Consider the following 20,679-nt stretch of genomic DNA (forward strand, 5'->3'; position numbering starts at 1 on the left):
GCAACCGTATTATAATCCCCGACTTGGATAGGAACATCTGCAGTAACATATAAATTACACCGATATCGAGGGTGGTAGCCTATTACCATACAACACGTAAGTAAATTCCAAGATATGGGATGATTCCTGCCCGTACATGGGTAATTACAATTATCCCCTAGCAAGATGGCTACATATTCACGTCACTATGAGATGTGCGTATGCGCATGATCTCCATAGTGACAGTATGTTTACTTAACCGCAGCAATGGAAATGCTTGGCTTTCGAGTCGTCCATTCCAGCTAACTCAGTGAAAAGCGCAGCTCTGACACATTAAGATTCATGAGACTGAAGATGAGACTAAACGCCTCAATATATTTCACTAAAAAGCCTGCTTTTACTTGTATTTTTAACCATGGATATGTATATGTTCATGGCAAACACTGCACAACGCTTGAAAAAAATAGAATGCAGAAGAAATGATATGGGTAGGAACAGACTGTTTCACCACATAGAAGGTGAAATGATACAATGGTAAGACCTAGCTTAGTCTTTAAATCTACCACATATGTTTGCGGAAAACCACCATACTGAGTAGCATAGAGGGAAGTAACATTCCCGTATACTTCTCCTTATATCACCACTGGCCAAAATCGGGAGGGTGTTTTAAAAGAAGTCACTACAATATATTTCTGTAATGCTCAAGACCGTGAGTGACTCAGTATTGAAACCTGAGCCCATTGTGCTTATGATTAACCAGTAATACTATGTTTATAGGTATGTGTGAATCAGGAGAGGAATGAGCTCACTGATCTGGTATTGACGACCAACATCGTAACAAATCAGAATATTGGGATATCGGACTATATACACATGTTCAGGTAATTCAAGACATGTGTTTAGTTGGAATTAAATAGAGAGATATGCTTATATGAATATTCTTAACAATACTGTTGATTGTGTTCTATATACTGTTAACAGTACTCGCAAGATTAAGAATCTACATATTTTAGAAAACCACCATTAAGGCTAACATTTTGGAAGACATAACCGGGAATAGAGGTTAGTGGCAGTAATATTCTACAAAATGTGGATTTAATTTTGAAGACAAGATTTTGAATTGAAAAAGCTCTGATGAAGGATTATATTCAAAATGCATCAGCTAACATGGAAACTCAAATTGTGTAGTGATAGACTCATGAATTAAATTTGGTTATTGAATATGGATCAACAACTTTGTTGACTGAACAACAATGATAAGAAAAACAGGTTCATAGGTGGTTGGTGAAAACTTCACTCAGTGTATTTCTGAAGTGTATTACTGAATTTGTTTTATGTATGTGAAAGGAATTCATTTTTTCTTCACCATGCAACCGAGCATGGCATGTTCATGATTTAATTTGATTTCTAACTTCCAATGTAAATCTGAGTAAAGAAACTGCATTGTATCACAAGGTGTACAGAAAATTATTTTATGCCTAATGTAGTGAACATACATATCTTATGGTTGAGTGCATCGTAAACATGAATGAACTATCAAATGATTCTCCCATACACTTTAGTATTGACACTTACTAATTTAAAACATCTTAGGAGGTCTTTGTGCCCCAATAGAGTGCATAGGGGTTACTTGTTGGAGACAACAAGATAGTGAGGTGTTTTTTCAAATTGGTTTCCTTGGGCCTGGAGACAATACCCTCTTGCACCAGAAATTGTTGTACCTATCTGAAATTGTCAATACAGGACAAGAAAATAATGTACAATCTCGATTTAATTACACAGTAGTGCCCCTCGAAGTACATTCTCGTCATCTCATTTTTAGTTTACTCAGGAAATGTGTTGGAGCCATGAATTGAAGCCAAACCACTATCACAAGTAATGTCCGGCACCAATTCCAGCCGTATCTAGCACTAAATGAGACCAATGCTCCACTTTAATGGAGGTAGTGCTACAACAAAACAAATTGTCAGCCTATATAGCAGTTGCTGTAGTGTGGAAGACCAGATACTGCTATTACTTGCAGTCAACCCCCTCAGATCCGAGTGCACTCAAGTTCATGTTATAGGGTTAGAGGGGGTTATATAGTGTGCTTGTGTGTTACAAATAGTACACACCAACAGGTTCAACAAACACATTGGAAAACTGTGCAGAACAGATTTGGCTGCACTGAACACTAGCGTTACATTTCAAGAATTTATCATGCAATTTTTGCAGTTTGAAGTGGTATATACAGAGTAAGCACGAGCTAAGCAAAACGCTTGAAAATTGAAGCTGCAATTAAAGAAGGCCTGCGCTCTGACCACTCTTATTCTACTGACAGCACTGTACAACGACCTTCATCGTCATCTCCTTATTCAGATACTCAAAACCGGAGCCAACATCATCAAGGTAAGCAAGTCAAACAACCTCTCAAAAAGGATCCAATCAACAGCAATTGGAAGAGACCTAAGGTTGATCTTTTATCGCCTCATAAATCACTGAGCGACCCTGTGCTTGACACAAATATGACGGAGCTCAAAAGTCTCAGAACCTTCTTGCAAGCAACCAACGCCAATTTAGATGGCATTGAAGAAAAACTAAATAACATCGACGTTAAAGCCTAAGAAACTGAAAAAAGGGTTGAAAAATTAGAGATTCCCACACCCAAAATAAGATGACTGGAGCAGGAGATTCGCAATATACAAAACAGAAGAAATAATATTCGCCTCTACAGAATCCCGGAAGGTGCTGAAAAGTATGACCCAAGAGGATTTCTTCGGTTTCTCCATCCCAAAATATTATACTTGGACCCCAAAACTAGAATAAATATCCAGCGTACACATTGCCCGGGACATAAATCCACTACTTCTAATTCCTAAAACCCAAGACCCTGAGGTCTAATCATGCACTTTCTGGAAGGGAAAAAGAAGAACATTTCATGGATGACAGGATGTCTCGAAGGCCACTGCAACAAGGAAAAATCAGTTCTTGGATCTTAGGCTAAGATGAGACAGGATTCTATACCCCGGCCAGAGGCATAGCCAGGCTTGTCCAACAAGTGTCGCCTGGAGCTAATGTAGATCGGCCCACTGCAGTGACATTAAAAACTGTAGATGCCGACACAGCACAGATTTTGGGTGGGACTTGCCCACTCAGGCTGTGCCCTGTCTATGCCTGTAACCCCAGCATGGACTTTGATGACCAATCTTCCCTCTCTCGCTTCCTGGATAATCTCTTCACAGAAGAAAAGGTGACTCAAAGAAGCACATCGCTTTACAATTGTATCTCACATTCTAGTAACTGTGATCTATCATTACCTTCTTGTGATGGTTTTACCCAAGAAGGTCTGCATTTCAAGGAACACATGTGATGTTCGTTATTTCTCTAGCTCTTGACCAAAAAAGCCTCCTCTTCCCAGATTATACATGTATTTCCATTCGCCCTCGAGATGGGGATTTGTCGACTTGATACGTGTGTTGCCTTCATATTACCCCGCTATCTGATTTTTTACTAAAATTATTAATAACATTATATACATTCTGGTAATCATATGTTTTAAATCTGCAGTTGCCTGTCTGCAAAATATATGTGTGGCATAATGTCAGTTTTTTGCTTAGTATCTGCACACTGTAGAGCGCACACTGTAGAGATTCTGACCACCTTTAGATTGCATGCTCACCAGGCTAATGTTTTGTGATTTTTTTCAATCTCCACCATCACACAAAGTTTCTTGCATCTTTAAGTTCCACTTATTAATTGTTGCTTCCTGATCTTTTATGTTCTTGCATCACATACACTTGATCTATCTTCATATACCCACAACTGCACAACATTACTCTCCCATAGCACCTACTCAATGCATTTACCGCTTTCTCCAAACAACATATACACACTTATATACACATATATCCACTTTGGAGAGCCACACTATTGGTTTTCCCCCCTAACCCCTACTTTGGGATTTACATTGTGTAAATGAAGGAGGAGTTGGTTCCTGGCTGCCTGTATGGACTACAGCTACCAGAATTCTCTCAGGTTACAAATGTGTACTAAACAGTAACACCTGAACAGACTGCCTCCCTGATGAATGCAAGAGGCACAAAACCGCTTAGAGGAGGACATCATCTGGACTGTTCGAGGCTGATTGAGCTGGGAACCTTTGTTTATAGATGTATACACATATATACACAACACACAGCTCAGCCGCATAAAACATAAACAAATCCTATTTTGATTGCATTACACGCTAGATGGTTTACAATGTTTATAATATTTTGTTCGCTATTGTCCCGTTGCTTTTACTGATGTAACAGAAATGTTTTCACAAATCCTAGACATTGCCAGGTCTCATCTTGTTGTTAAATAACATTATAGCTTTATGCGTCAATTGATAGCCTGTGAAGCCTGTGTGTCTCTTTTCATGATATTGCGGCTGGGCACTAATAGTGGCCATGACCTACATTTCTTTCCCTCGCTTGCTTTCTCCATGCATATCATTTGCTGGATGGAGCTCTCTAAACAAGAGTAGTTCACCACTGAACCGCTCATCTCAGTGCTCCATCCATAGGTCTTTATGCTCTTGGTAATTTCCTTCTTCACAATAGCCCTCTTGGCTATCAACAGGTACAACATCTATTCTCTAAATCCCATCTTTGGTTATATTTTCCAACTCTTGCTACCTTTAACACACTAGACCTCATTATGAGTCAGTCGGTCCGGAAACAATGGTGGCGGTAAATCCGCCGTCACTGTTGTTTCCGGACCGGCTGATTCTGAATTCTGCAGGGTGGAGGTGTCAGGGAGTAACGCCACCCGCCTGCAGGCGGAAATGGAAACACCGGCTCTGTCATAGACGGAATCAGGGTTTCCATTGTCCCCATCCCCATGGAGTCCTCTGGGACTCCATGGGAATGGGCATTTACGGAATTCCACCTCCGGAATTACCGGGTCACCAGTGTTGTAATGCCCCAGTGATTCTGGCAATCACGGACGCGGAATGGTATTTCGGGTCCAGCGGCAGCCTGCCGGTTTTTCTGGCACGGCTACTGCTGGACTCATAATGAGGCCCACTGTCTTCTTTCTTTCCACTTTCTATACTTTTTCCTCAAAAGAAGGAAGGAACTATCTTATCATCATTTCTTGAGAGATTGCTGCAATGTGTGGCCTTACTTTCAACAAGACAATATTTTGTAAAATGTGTAAGATTTAGCACCATTCAACCAGATTCCAATTCCCCTTGTGATTACACAAATGTTCAGCAGGTCAATTAGCACTTCTGTTCGAACTATTTGGGGGACATGAAAGATTCTTATTTTACAGCAGCAAATCCAAATGGGGGGAAATGAAACCCAGCCAGGACTTGCCCAGCCATTTTTAGAAAAGGCCCAATGTTCCTTAACTTTAATCTCGTAGAACGTCAGGGGTCTCAATAACCCAATTAAAAGGCAAAAGATTCTCTCTCATGTTAAGAAATTAAAAGCTGACATCATCTTTCTCCAGGAGACACACTTATCAGAAATTGAAGCTATATCGGTTTGAAAAAATGCATGTGCCTTTAAAAAAAAGAAAACTTCCATAATGGCCCTGGATCAAAAACTGCTCTAGCTAGTTTCAGGACAAGCGCCCTACCGCAAGGACGGTCAGCCTTTGGATTGTAAGTCTGAGCATGCACAATTGCTTAAACCATTTCCTTTTTAAGAATTTAGCTCTCTTTGCTATGTTTACTTATTTAGTGACTCAAAGAGAATAGGAATGTAAATGTAAATTGGGAGTGATTAATGAATGGCGAATAATCATTTTGCATACTATTAGACAACTTTGTGGACAGAAGTACCATTAGTACACGCTCCCAAGTATTTTTTCACTGAGAATTTGCAAATCTTCATCTTCTGATTCCGTCAATCTTTTATGAAATCCTTTCACTAATTGGTGCTGCTCATGGAGTATGTGTGGCTTGTCCATGCCCAAAAGTATGGCGTGCAGGGAAAAACAAAAAAGAAGAAAAGAAGATTATGTAAGACTGTGCCCCACATTCAGGGCCATGCTTTACACATACTCGAGAACACTTCCAGAAATGTTCACCACCCTGAAGGGTTGTGCAACAACACAGGACTGTGCTCTGCCAACCCAGCCAGGAAACTTCTCCCCGACACCAAAATTGAGCTCCAACACCCAGAACTGTGTTCTCCCTACAGGAATATGGTCCACTGCCAGGAGTGGGCCTCACAAGTTGGGACTGTGCTCCACCCATTAAAATTATGCTTTACATCCCAGGAGTACCTCACCCCTTAGAACTGTGCTCGACCTCTCTACAGATTGCACCCCACCCCTATAGAATACATGTATAGGTGTATAAATAAGAATACATGAATCACACGCCTAGAAAGCAACAGAGTGCTGTACAGCTGAAGGGGGTCAAGAATTAGTAGAGTGGAGGGGAGCTGGGTGGTCTTCACCCTCCTAGAATTACGTTCCCCCCACAGACTGTGCTTTACTCCTCTGGACTGTGTTGCACCCCTCCCCACCCAAAACTGTAACCCCCTTAAATTGTGTCTCACTCCTATGGATGTTGCACTAACCCTGCAACTGTGCTACATCTCCAGGCCTGTTCTCGTTTTTTTCAAAATGGGATCCATCCTCAATTGACTACACTCTATCCTATAGGATTGTGCCCCACCCTGTATAACTGGGTTGACACCCAGCCCAGCCCACCTGTGGAATATGCTCCTCCCTTCTACAAGGCTGCACACCTCCAGTATTATGCTTCCCCCAGGACTTTTGCGACCTCAAGACTTGTGTTCCAGACCTCTGGAATGTGCTCCTCTTCGCCGTACTGGGTCACTCCAGGCTCTTCTGTACTTGTATTAGCCTAGGGAGCTAACCACTAGTCCTATCCCCATCGCCTGTGCTGCCTAAAATGGTAACCTGCAGAACAAGTCTCTTTATTTTATGTGGCATATGGAGGTGCCCTGTGTGCTAGAGCAAGAAGATCCACTCCTGTATGTGCACACTCAAAACATCATGGCCTGTACAGTATCACATAATGGTTGAAGAGTCAGATATGTGGAAAATTGACCCTTCCGTGTAAATGGCCTGTCTGGAAAGCAAGGTCCATCTTGAGATTGATCAAATCTCATTCTCGTCTCATCACATGCACAGGGTGATTTTGATTTGATGTGACACTGTGGGTGAGGACCAGCTTTCCACCATCTTGGAGCTGATAATTTACTGCCAGCAGTGACAGCAGGGCCCATCTTGACATTGTTCCAGAGATTTGTCATGTGCAGTGTGACTATAGCCTAGCACCAAACCAGGAGTGGGCGTCCTTTCTTCTTTCCGAAATTAATTTTACACACATAACATATGCAAAACATACATAATTAAAGAAAGCAAAAGCAGATTGGAAAGAAGGGGTGAATGCAAAGAGGGGAGTAGTGGGGCAGTGAGGGGAGCAAATGGCTTTGTGGGTGCATGGTCAGTGGGTGTGGGTTTCCGGGTGTGTCACCTCAAAAATGGAAGAGGGATCTGGAGGAATGCAGGAGGTGGCGGGGATCATACGGGGTTATGGGAGTGTCCACTAGTGTTTGTGGCGTGAGAGGCGACATAGAGAAAGATATCCATTTCAGGACTTCCCTTGCTGAAAGAATGGTACACAATGTGAGTCCAGAAATGGTTAATTTCGAAAAGAAGAACGTGCTAACATGCATTTGAATAATAGTTTTGATGGCATGATGGTTGAAATAAAATAATTATAATAGCGGTACCTCACTAACATGTCGTGTAGCGTATTGGTAAAAAACACACACATCACCTAATTGCCAATAGCTAAGATTCGTAAAGATAATGACAGGTATTATAAACTATGCTCCCATCAAAGAACAACCTTAAGTCACAAATAGTAGAGTTGCACAAAAAGAGCACCACATCATGTGGACTTTTCAACTTGTTTCCCAGCTAGGAAAAAAAGCAGTAGGCTTAGCTACTGCCAAATATATATGAGTTAACAGCAAGACAAAATCTTGAACCTCAGGTAGGGCTACATGTTTAGACTTAGATCTTACAATTAACTTTGCTTCATGAACCACAGTCCAGGCACCATCATTTCGGCGACACACCTGTCCCCGAGTGGGGGAGGATGGGAGGGATGACTTGTAACGGGAACAAGAGATTAAACTTAATTTCTACCATCCTAACAGAGCTACTACACTGGATTTCCACCCAAGCCAGAATACATTTTAAGACTGACTTCATTACTTATGAGGCAACCAACACTCTGACACCTGTCTACCTAGCTGCAAAACTCTGTAGCTCACGTTCCTCCAAGATGAGCCTGACCCGACAGGAAAATAAAACAGCAACTAGGCCTTCTCTTACTGCTCCCCTGCCCACTGGAAAACCAACTCAGTGGCAATCCGGACCATTCTAACGCTCTTGTTGTCAAGACCTTACTCTCCTGTCCGTGCCACCTAGACTCTTTGTGTTCCCAAATCACATCCCACCTCATAGCTGGAATATCCCGTAGCACATATTGCAACCTTTAACAGCTTCCTTGGTAGGATCATGCTATATAAAATCCAACTACACCTACAAAATACCATACAGGAAAAAATGAGGGGCACATGCATTATTTATAGAATGACTTAAGAGTAATACAAGTCAAAAATACAGAAACACTGCTGTTGAAATATTTGTTATAGAAGCCATTACTGGTTTTTGGGTTGGATGCACTTGTAAAAGCTGGAACCACTGACAGAAATGTCAAACATCTGACAAACTAGAACTTTGCTATTCAGCATTACCAAGGCGCCCCAAATTATTAAGCGTCGATATTGGATTATAAGGGATATTTCAGTGCTTGCATTAGCAATCACTGATATTCCACAAGAGTTGCCTTTTGGGATGGAAGTTACTTTGAGATTCACACATGTGTTAAAGAAGCAAATAGCAGTGTGAGGCAACAGATTTTAAGCAGGCATTTGCCAGTCTCTATACGACTGGGATTGGAGCAGAAATATGTAAGCAATGGCAGAAAATGTCCAAGGAAGTAATTGTTCCAACTGAGCGGAAATCAGATTAGACCTTACAAAGGCAGTTTCAAAACTATGTGACCTGGGACCCATCACAGTTTAACTGGATATAGAGTCAAACATGAGCGGGACACATCAGAATATTCAATTGTGACCATGGAGCTGCATAGAATGTTACTGCAGTTCCCATTTGTGCCAATGGGTACTGTACCATCACCCTTAAAGCATAGAGAAAAATGGGTAAGGGTCTGTATCTTAACAGATACTGTAAATAAGTTTTCCATACTGTCCCACATTCTGTTTTTATTTGTGCCACCCCTTCTTTTGAGAATCTCCCCATTCCTCCAGCTCTGCAACTCTTCACCCATCGATTTGTAGAAAAAATAGCTCCTTCCAAGATCAATTGGACTCTTTGAATACACCTGATATTTTTGTGGTCTGCACGCTCGGCCATTGAACAATCCTCATCACTTGATATGATTGATGCTGTGATTAACTGCCCTTTAAACTGCCATTGAAGCCTGCACAGGGCTAAGTGCACTAGACATAGTGCATCTGCTACCTGTATCTCACTCAGGATAAAAACCCTATGAATGCCAGAAGCATGGGGGATGGAAGAACAGATGTAGCAATATCCTACAGATCTCTCTCTCCCACCTTCCTCATATGGCCATACCATACCTTATCAGCTGAGAATCCATGTGCGTTCATTATGGGATTTAACCTATCATTATCGAAAAATCATTGTCAACATTTCTTTTTTTCTTAACATTTTCCCCTCAGACTTCATAGGATTAGACAATTTTGAGTTGTCTCCTTTCGTACTGTTTGTCATCTTCATGGCCAAAGGACCAAAAATAACCACAAAAACATGAATTGTTACACAATTTACAATCTTAAACATTCCTTTTCTGATACAAAAATTATTTATACTCCAGATCGCCATTCACACCCCTCTTTGCACTGAAACAAACAGTAAATCCTTAGGGCGTACTTAACTTCTATGCCTGCTCCTACTGCTGTGCAGATAGAGGGCTGCTGGTATCCCTTCGGGTGTCTTTCAGGTGGATCCAACTCTTATTGCCCTCCACCTTCACGGCAGTCAGAGCCACATAGACCACTGTATGTGGGCCAAGGTAACGCTGCTTGTTCTAGCAATGCACAAAGATGCGAATGTAAACTCTGTCCCCTGGGAGAATCTGTATTTTGTGCTGATCATCGGTAATCTCGCTGCTTTCTCCTGTTGTCTGTTGGTGAGAAGACACAACCTGTGATGATATCTTCTTAACACTTTTCGTTGATGCTGTAAGATATTCTTTAAATTCCTCACCTAACACCACTGCAGTTTTATGTCCATCTGATGTCATACGTGTAGGTGAGAGAGGTGTATGTAGCCTACGCCCAGTCACGATTTCGTGCGGGCTCAAATGGCACCTAAGAGCTCCCTTTTTACCCTTACCCAATTCCCTGGTCGCACTTCACACTCATTCACCGTACCAGCCTACACCACAATTACCTCACTTCACTATTTACTCCAATTCCACTTCTCACTCATACACAGAAGACACCATCTTAGAAAAAGAACTTGCCGGACAATATTTGTAAGGTATTCCCACCACTTGAGCATTGATTATGAAGCCCAAGAAGAGGTTTAGTGCAGCCATCAGAGATGATAAAACATTTATTTTTATTGTTATTTATGTCATTGTGCATTTTGGTTAATAATTAAAACCTTTCACACAAATCACAAGTACGAATCGTTTCATATTCACACAATACACACAATATAGTTATAATCACATTAATTTTTCAATTCAAAATTCTTTCTAAAAATTCAAAAGTAGCAATTGATAAGGTTATTTCATTATGATTTAAAATACAAGCTCACAAATGGTCCTCAGGTATAACCCCAGGTGCACGGAGCTGTAGCGTGGCGAACTGGCTGGTTTGAACCCTGCCGGTAAATGATGGCGCAAGATGTTCGCTGTAATGCGGTAAGTAAAGCGCTATGCGCAGCGCTGCTTTGTCTTGCCTTTGCTAAACTGCATCTTCTCTTTCTTGCAGGTCGCGGTGCTTCTCCAGCGGGTGTGGAAAATCCAGAGCGATGCCGATCAAGAGGTGACAAGCCAGGTAAGCTTATTGTGCTGTTAATAGCTTAGCAATGCACGAGTACGCCTTTTCTAATGTTGTCTTCTCCTTTTCCTTTTCAGGTCGCTTCGATCCGGTAGGTATGCGATGCCCAGAAGAAGCTGTTCACTGGAGCTGGGAAGCGGATGACAGGATGGAGATTGCAGGTAAGATTCTGCTGATGATGTTCATTTTGTCTCCTCTGCAGGTTTGTTACTCCGAGGTTCACAGGACACGGTGAGCATCACGTTGCAGTCTGCAAAGTAACGCGAAGCGTGCTCTGTTGCTTGGGTGTGGTTTAAATAGCCTCCCCACAAAGTAGTCCAGGTAAAGTAGTCCCAGGCCACCACACCCAAAACACTATACCGCATAGCTTAGTTCCTAGGAACCAAGCTATGTGAGTGCCTTCATGTTGACTGCAGGCCCAATGAAAAAGTAGTCCCTTTTAAACATGGTCTCCACAATGAATATGAGCCTGGTGCCAGAGGAGTCAGGACTGGCTCCAAGAGAGTCTTGAGAGTGGATGCAAGGCCTCCAAGGCCTTAATGGAGCCCCAAACCCTGATTTTACCTGGCAAGTGGACTTGCCGGTGGGGGTCTGGGGTAAGGGTCGTGACACTGGCTGATTTTGTATGTAAAATAAAGCTAGTGGGAGGCACACGAACCATGATTTATTTAACTCTGCACACAATTTGGCTAACCCGGCATTGAGGACCCCATTAAGGCTCTCCACAATCCTGTGGGCCTGCGGTTGGTACACAGAGCACAACGAATGCTTTATTCCTAGCAGCACTGTGATTTCTGCGAACAAGTAATTAAAGAAGTGGGCTCCGTTGTCAGATGTTAGAATTTCCAAATTCCCCAATACCTCTCTCACCAGAAATCCTGCAGCCGATTTAGCATCAGGGTGTATACAGGGACCAACCTCAAGCCACAGGAAGAATGGACAAGCCACCACAATAAGATATCTGAAATAACTGCACCTCGCTATCATGTCAACAAAATAGATATGGAGCTCCATGGATGCACTGGGCCTGGGCAAGAACCCCTCACCAACCTCATTGAACTCCTTGCAAACAACACAATTCCCAACTAATCTACCTACCTGTTCCAATCCTCCTAGAGCTCTGCTGTGATTTGGCATTGCAAAGTCTGTGGCGGGCAATGTAGTTTCTCTAGGGCCAAATGAAGCAGCTCTACAAGCATTACTACCTTCCCTGTGACTTCCTGTCTCCAAAGAAAATCTGTGGGTGAGAGAACACATCCTCTCTTTTTCCAGAGCTCCTGCTCTTCCCTTGTATTTCTATTATCTAGAGCACTGGGACTGGGTATCTGGTCATTGCATCTAATGCTATTCCATCTAATTCCATTTCATCAAATTTATTCCATTGAAGAAATTTGCATCAAATGCATGTTTTTGGGGGGTAAAGGGTTAATTTTTGTTCAGGAGGATTTTAAAGGGTAAAAAACAGGGGTTCGGGGGCCCCCCCAAAATAAACAAAAAAATGCATTTGATGCAAATTGTTTAGATGGCAAACATTCGATGCAAATGCACTTAGATGCAAAGAATTCGATGCAATGACCATAAACCCCGGGACTGCAGTGTGTGGGGCTGGTAACTGTACCTGTTGGGACCTGTTGGGACATTTTCCTTTTTCTGGGAATCTGTGAAAGGAAAATACGCTGCTTCTTTTGCTGCCTTGTCTGCAGCATCCTTTTTGGGAGCTATTGAATTACTGTGTTAGTATGGGCAGCGCCAGGGCTTTAAGTGGGGTAAGAAATCGAGGGGGGGCCCTCATTTGGGGGCGTGGCTTGTAGGGGGCGTGGCCTAAAACGTACGCAAATCGTAAGGTATGCACACACATATATATGCATGTTATATATCTGTGTGCGTACCTTACTATGGTTTGTGTACTTTGCAAGCCATCTTTTCTAAACATAGAAATATTTATTTCTATGTTTAGAAAAGATGGCTTGCAAAGTACACAAACCATAGTAAGGTACGCACACAGATATATAACATGCATATATATGTGTGTGTGCATACCTTACGGTTTGCCTACTTTTCAGGCCATTTTTTTTAAACATTTCGGTTTTATAAAAGATGGCTTTGAAAGTACACAATTCAAGCCATCTTTTATAAAACTTTGACTACGGACAAAATTGTCCTTCGGCAAAGCTTTATAAAAGATGGCTTGAATTGTGTACTTTTCAAGCCAGCTTTCATAAAGCTCGAAAAATGTCGAGGAATCCCCAGGTTCGCCGAGGGTTAAAGACGCCTCGGCGAGCTGGGGAAACAAAGGGACAGTAACTGCCTCTGGTGACCCCTCGCGCGAGAGGTCATCAGAGGCAGTTACTATGACTTACAGAAGTGGCAGCCAGGCACAGCATCGCTGTGGTTGGCTGCCACTTCTGTCAGATGCCTGACTTCATGGAAGGCGCATCTCCCGTCGCGGCGGCCGCCGCGACGGGATAATGCATCCCGCCAATGTTGCGTGCAGTGGAAGGGGGGGCCCCGGCAGGGCCCCGGCTCAGTCCCACTTTTTGGAGACTGCCGGGGCCCGGCCCCGGCAGGCCCCGGCCCACTTAAAGCCCTGGGCAGCGCACTTCACTAGATCTCGGCTAGCAAGGTTAACACTTCCATCAGCCAAGATAGCAGTGCAGCATGCTGGACAGAAGACCCGTCAGTCCTCCTGAATCCTCTTCTCTTTCATCTTGATAACCCAGAATAGACGTTGGAGGAGTATAAGAATAATATAAGAATTTTCAAGAATGGATGTTGGAGGATAAGTGGAGTCAGAGCAAACAGTGACTGCCTTCCCCTTACACATTTCTAGTGCCTCCATAAATGCCAACAGTTACAGCGCTTGTACAGAGTAACCAGAAGGCAAATATCTCTTCAGTCTGACCCATTACTCCTCATTCACAAGACCCATGACAGCTGCGCCCCTATGACTTTCACCTGTCTTGTGGTTGATGGTCTAAAACCCATTAACAAAAATCACCTCACCCTCCCTCCAGGGCATCCTCTTTCACATTTACCCTCTATCCCTCTTCTCCCTCATATGTGGTACAATCATGAACAATATCCTTAGGCTGCACTGGCTTTGCTACAAATGTCGCAGCATTTCCTAGGTGACATCTCACGGGATAAATTGATGAATTTGATAAGATGACCTCATACCCTGACACTCTCTGAATCATCGATGCTGATTTAGATGTTTCTAGAATCACAAAGACAGCATGCTCTTTGTACAATGTCACTGGGCAACCCATAGTAATGGTTGACGATTTTTGAATTGCAAAAGCTGCTGCCGCCAGAGTTTGTTCACAAGGGAACTGTCCCTGCATCACTGGGTCTAGGAGTGCACTGTTATACGCTAAAGATTTGTGGCCTAGCAATGTTTTCTGGGTCAGGACCACTGTCATCACTTGCCTGTTTGAATGGGAAAACAGAAAAAATGGCTTCTTGTAATTTGGGGTCACCAGGACTGGAGCATTGCTGATCGCAACCGTGAGTTCCCGAAAGTAAGTCCCCGTTTTCTCAGACCACTCTCTCAGACCTTTCACTTTCTGTGCTTCCTTTAGATCCTGCAATAAGGGACTCACATAACTAGAGTAATAAAAAAATCCATGATTTACAATAGTTACAGAGTCCCAGAAACTGCTGTATTTGCTTCATTGTGACTGGCTGATGCGTATTTTGAACTGTGGTTGCTCTCTCTGCCATTACCTTCCTTCCAGGGGTAATATTACTTGCCCCAAGTAAATTACCTCTGTCAGTATTGCAATTTTTCTTTGTCCTCTTTGTAACCCTTCTCCGCGAGCAGGGTGAGGAGCGTTATTGAGTCTCCTCGACACTGCTCATCTGAAGTGCTGCAGACTAATAAACCTTCCATGTACTAAATTGCGTTACTGGACACGTGTAAATTCCTCAAATCTATGTGAACCACCCTGTTAAAAATACTCTGAGATTTGCAGTACCCCTGGGGCAACCTTGTGTGTTCAAATCTCTGACCACGATATGTAAATGCTGTGAGGTACTGAGAATCGGGTGTAAGAGAACAGAGAAAAATGCATTTTTTAAATCAATTACAGTGAAGTGGGTCGACCCACTGGGGATGTTACAGAGGATGGTGGCAGGATTCGGTACCCCCAGAAATTCTGCATCAACATTATTATTGAGAGGGTGCAAATCCTGGACCATCCTCCAACTGGACCCCTTCACTTTTTTCACAGGATAGATAGCTGTATTGCATGGGGACACAAAGGATTGCAGTATGCCTTGATTTAACAATGCCATAATGGTCTCATAAATCCCTTTGTCCAATTCATTGGACATGGGGTACTGCTTAACCTGTGGTAATATCCCACTGGGTTTCAATTTTATCCTCACTGATCCAACACTCTTTATAAGCCGCACATCATGAGGATTGCTGGTCCACAAATAGTCCAGCACTTTTCCCAAATCCTGCTACCAAAATGATGTATTCTTAACGATGAGCATGGTCTGTGATACTTCCCTATGCTCTATCGCTATCTGGCAGGGCATCCCAATTTCAAAGACCATCTCCCCTGTGTCTCTAGTTTCTTTGAACAATTGCTTGTCCGAAACGTCCCTTAGCAATAAGGTCGGATTGATGCACAGAACTGTGCGCCACTCTCCGCCTCCTCATCTGTGCCTGAGAGAACCACCTTGTGCTTCTTAATCACTATAGTGTCTAAGAGAATTGTAACAATGGCGTCTGGCGTTACTTCCTGCGGCACATCAGGCCGAAATAAAAACTCAAATGGTAATCGCCAGGCCTGATTTCTGATCCCCGGGACCCAACTCAACAAAACCATTATCTCATAGAGAAACAATGCTGTATGCACAGGAACCCCCCTAATCGTACTGCCACTACAATAGGTCTGAAAATGCGCTGCTTCATTTACCGGACACAACCCTGGGGTTGAGCATACAATACCTTCCTCCATGAAGGCAATCAACATCCACAACTTGCTCGGGATGTCCCTTCCCAAACAATTTCCTGTAGTATCCATAGAATACAACAAAGGGGCTTATACCTTTTGATTACCCACCTTGATATGAATATCTTCAGTATAAGGAACCAACAGGACAGGCCCAAGAGAATACCTGTGTGTCCATCGTTTTGCCTGACAAGGGGAAATTACCTTCCTTAATACAAGAGTTGGTAGCTCCTGTGTCAACCATAAATGAAAATGTTTGGTCACCTACCTGCACGCCTATCTGGGGTTCCTCTTCCGGATCAATGGTAATGAACAGGACTGGACACATCAGAGATCCCTGTGTGCTGCCCTACTCCTGGTACATATTAGCACCTGAGAGAGAAAAAGGATTTCGCCCGAAAACACTCCCACCAGTGTAGTGCGCAACTATTCCATGGGGTAAAGGATTCTTGTCCCATATCTGCACTGATGCTTGTGCTGGCATAGTCGGTGGGATCCCAAAGGTTTGTGCAGCCCCAGTCACTGGGTTCTGTTCAACCCATGCCTGCTGCAATTGCACAGAGCCTGGGGCATATGGCCGGGTCGGGCCTGCATCTGTTGAACTCTCATGTTAAAGTACTGTGGCCGTTCATGACAATCCCATGACACATGCCCCAACCTTTCACATGACCAACATTGAATCTCATAACATTCTCCATAATTATTTCTTCTTAGCCCATTAAACCGGACACCCATTCCTCCGATCCCACCTAATGACCTGCTTTGCTGTGGAAATCCACCTCTGCCCCTCAAAAACCCTCTCATTGGCCTTGGACCAGGAACATAACCGTCCACACAACCCTGTGTCATACCCGGTTCACTGTGTCCTGTTGTCCGGATACCCCTGCTGTCCCTTCATGGAATGTGTAATTACTGCCCCGTATAAATAAATCTTTGCCAATTTCTTTTGAACAAGCTTTGCCTCTGCTTTTTGTGCCTGATTTACATTCCCCATCTCTTTTTCCTGTCTTCTCTTTAAAAAATGCACAATGTGTGCCTGAAGTTCTGGCCAACTCCTGGTCTCCATACCTACTACTTTATCTAAATCGTGCTAGACGTCTTTCGGAGGTCCCTTCCTTCAGAATGTGGTAAAAAATTGGCATGCTTTTCCCATTTCTACCCTCCACATCTCCTGAATTAACAGGATGTGTGCGGCAGGATCATCATCTAATTTCATCATCTTAGCTAAAATCGAATTGATGTCAGGGATATCGGGATACATAATCTGCAAGCCTCCCCAAACCTGTGCCCTAAAATTATTAAAAGCTGCTCCATCATGGGTATTTGTATCCAACTGAACACCAGTATACGGCAATCTCTTCCAAAGCTCATTTGACCGTTCCCCCATTAGGGCCGTGATTAAGCTCTTCGTGTCCCCTATGGCCAGCATGACACCAGCAGTATACTTCTCCAATGCATAAATCCTCTTCCCTGCCTCTGCAGTGAGTGAAGGCAGTGCCTTCATCAAGTTATTCTGGTCCATGTACGACCACAGGACATAATAAGCCCTTCTCTGAACCTCCTGTAGCAATGGAAACTGAGTTATACCTGTTTTTACCAGGAATTCCCCCATCTCTCACCTATCACTTGCTACAGCCATGCGAATACCCTGGCATGTCCTATGGTTCCATGGTGTGCTTTCTATCAATGCTACTTGAACGGCAGTTGGGGTGCCTACACCCTGCTCCCCTTGCTCAACATCCCACTCCTCTCCTCCATCATCTACTCTGGCTATTACGTCCACTAACCCTTCTACAGGTACAGGAGCATAATCAGTACTACCATAGGGTGCCATTGCCCATCCTCACTGCTCATCATCTGTACCCATGGCAGCATCCATGTTCTCCATTTCCACCTCAACCGTTCCAATAACCGAGCTGTCCAATCTAACAAGAAGCTACAGATGTCTCCACCTTCCTCCTTCTATGTCCCTTAACTGCCTTCTCACTTCCTCCCACTCTTTATCTCTCTGCCGCCGTAACAGCATTACCTCTTGCTCCACTAGCCATATCACTTCCTTCATCTTTTCACTTTCTTGCGCATTTACCACTCTTCACAGCCTATCCTCTATCCTTGCAGGAAGCAGCCTAACTTCTTCTTTCTCTCTCATTTTCAATCCTTCCTCTGCTCTTCTATCAGTCTCACTCTTTCTTGCTGTTCTGGCCTTGATCTATCTGTTAACCTAGCAGTTGGGGGGGTTATCCGCTTCCTGCTCTCCATTTTCAACCTCTCTGCAGCCCTAACCATTGAAAGAGTTACCCTTCCGCTTTCCTCAAAATCCCAGTTCTCAGAAATCGTAACTGATGGAGGCCTTACCTGTGCCTGTCTTGCAACCACTGGAGTAGCTGCTGGGGAAAATGGTGGTATAAACTCAGGGTCTGTGTACCCCTCTGCGGGTGATAAAGCATAGCACCCATATAGGGGTGGTGCATAAGAAATTTCCACACCCTCCTTTTTTGGCCCCCCCAAGATTTCAACATTATGGCCCTTCCCACTTTTTTCATACATCATGCATAATTCCAAGATGTTTAACCGCTTTTCTAACTTTGAGCCCTTGTGCTTTGTAATTAAAAAGGTCTACAGGTTCTCCAATATCCCTATATCAGAGGATCCCTCAATAGGTCAATAAATGATAATTTTCCCCTTACTCTAGCACAACCATTCCTTATGATATTTTAAAATGTTCGCCTTATAGCCAGGCAATACATGGAACAAATGAATCATCTGAGTCTCCATACTCCAACCCAAGTTATCAAAAAATAGTTTCACAAACATCCGATACTGAGCTGAACCTGCGGCAAAAACATTTTTTCACCCAGAGCTCCCTTTTTACCCTTACCCAATTCCCTGGTCACACTTCACACTCATTCACCGTATTCGCCTATACAACAATTACTTCACTTCACTATTTACTCCAATTCTACTTCTCACTCACACACAGAAGACACCATTTTATAACAAAAAAGTGACAGCTAATATTTCTGAGTTGTCCCTACAACTTGAGCATAGTTTATGAAGCCCAAGAAGAGATTTAGTGCAGCCATCAGATGAAAAAACATTTATTTTTATTTATTTTATTGTATTTTTGGATAATATTTAAAACCGTTTACACAAATCGCAAGTACACATTGTTTCATATACACACAATATAGTTATAACAACATACATTTTTCAATTCAAAATTCTTTCTAAAAATTCAAAAGTAGCAATTGATAAGGTTATTTCATTCATTATTCCACAAATGGTCCTCAGGTATAACCACAATGTTAGAAATGCATCTACCCAACTTCTCGTATTGTAGCTGTTCGAGAAGAGGGCACTCTGTGCCTAAATGCCTCAGTGATTCCTGTACCTTATTGCAAAAGTGACATATTTTGAAGCTAGGTTCCAGACCCTCTGACGAACCCTCAACCTCCCTTTTTAAATAGAGATTGAATCTCAGTCTCCAGGCCTTTGTTCGAAAGTCCCTAGTGGGATGCTTTCTGAAATAGGAGGACAAAGTATTGAAGCTTTTTATATTACATTCAAAGTGATCGTTAAAAGAACAATAGTTCATCAGAACCGTCCTATTCTTTAACCATTAATTGGTTTGTAACTTGGGTTTTAATTTATTCAGATTACTTACAAGTTCCACAGCCGAGGGTTCAATCCTTGAATTGAAGCTTATATTTGTAACACTTTCCATTCTACTAACAAGCCAAAAGGCAGCAATCCCAGTTTGTGCTTTATAGCTGCCATGGGAAGTGAATTGGGAAGATGAATAACCCTTCTCCACAAAAGGGCCTCTAATGATTACCACTTTATAGTAACACCCAGTTTTTCAATATCAAAATGTTTGGGATTTTTTTTGCCAATACAATTTAAATATGGGTAAGGTTGAAAAACTGCCAAACTTATTATCAAACAGTCGCAACTGGGAGGCCGAAGGCAGAAAGGAGGATCTGTACTTCTTATAGGTTTCAATTTTACACTTGTTTGAAGTCACCATACAACCCAGATATTTAAACTCCTTCACCACTTCCAGGGAGTGCCCCTGGATCGACCATTTGAAGGATCTCCATTTTTCTTCATATAGAATCAGGATTTAGTAACATTTAATTTAAGGTGCACATTTTCCAAATAGAGGTTTAATTTATCTAGGGCCTGTTGTAATCCAATTGACGTCTTATCAAATATGATGACATCATCAGCGTAATTTAGGCATTGAATCTTAGTCTGGCCTAAAAGGGGGGGGTTAGCACGTACACTGTCCCAACATAAGCCCATGTCCATTATATAGAAATGAAACAGAAAAGGAGCCAGAATGCACCTCTTGGGTAATCCTCTGATACCCTGGGAGGAGAGGTGCATCAGTGTGCTGTACCTGGAGTCTATAGAAGGGGTTGGCGCTGCGGAGGCCGGAGCCGGGACACCCGAAGAGGCCAGTGAGTACTCGAAACACCAATGTAATCAACATCAGCCCTTGCCACCCTGCTCCCACCACTGTACCATCATATCACTGAAATGGTAATTGCACCGTCCATAACCCCCCAGAACAGCCTGCATGCACACACACCCCG

This window comes from Ambystoma mexicanum, chromosome 7p (genome assembly GCF_040938575.1).
Source record: "Ambystoma mexicanum isolate Mex_15411 chromosome 7p, UKY_AmexF1_1, whole genome shotgun sequence".
Lineage (NCBI taxonomy): Eukaryota > Metazoa > Chordata > Amphibia > Caudata > Ambystomatidae > Ambystoma > Ambystoma mexicanum.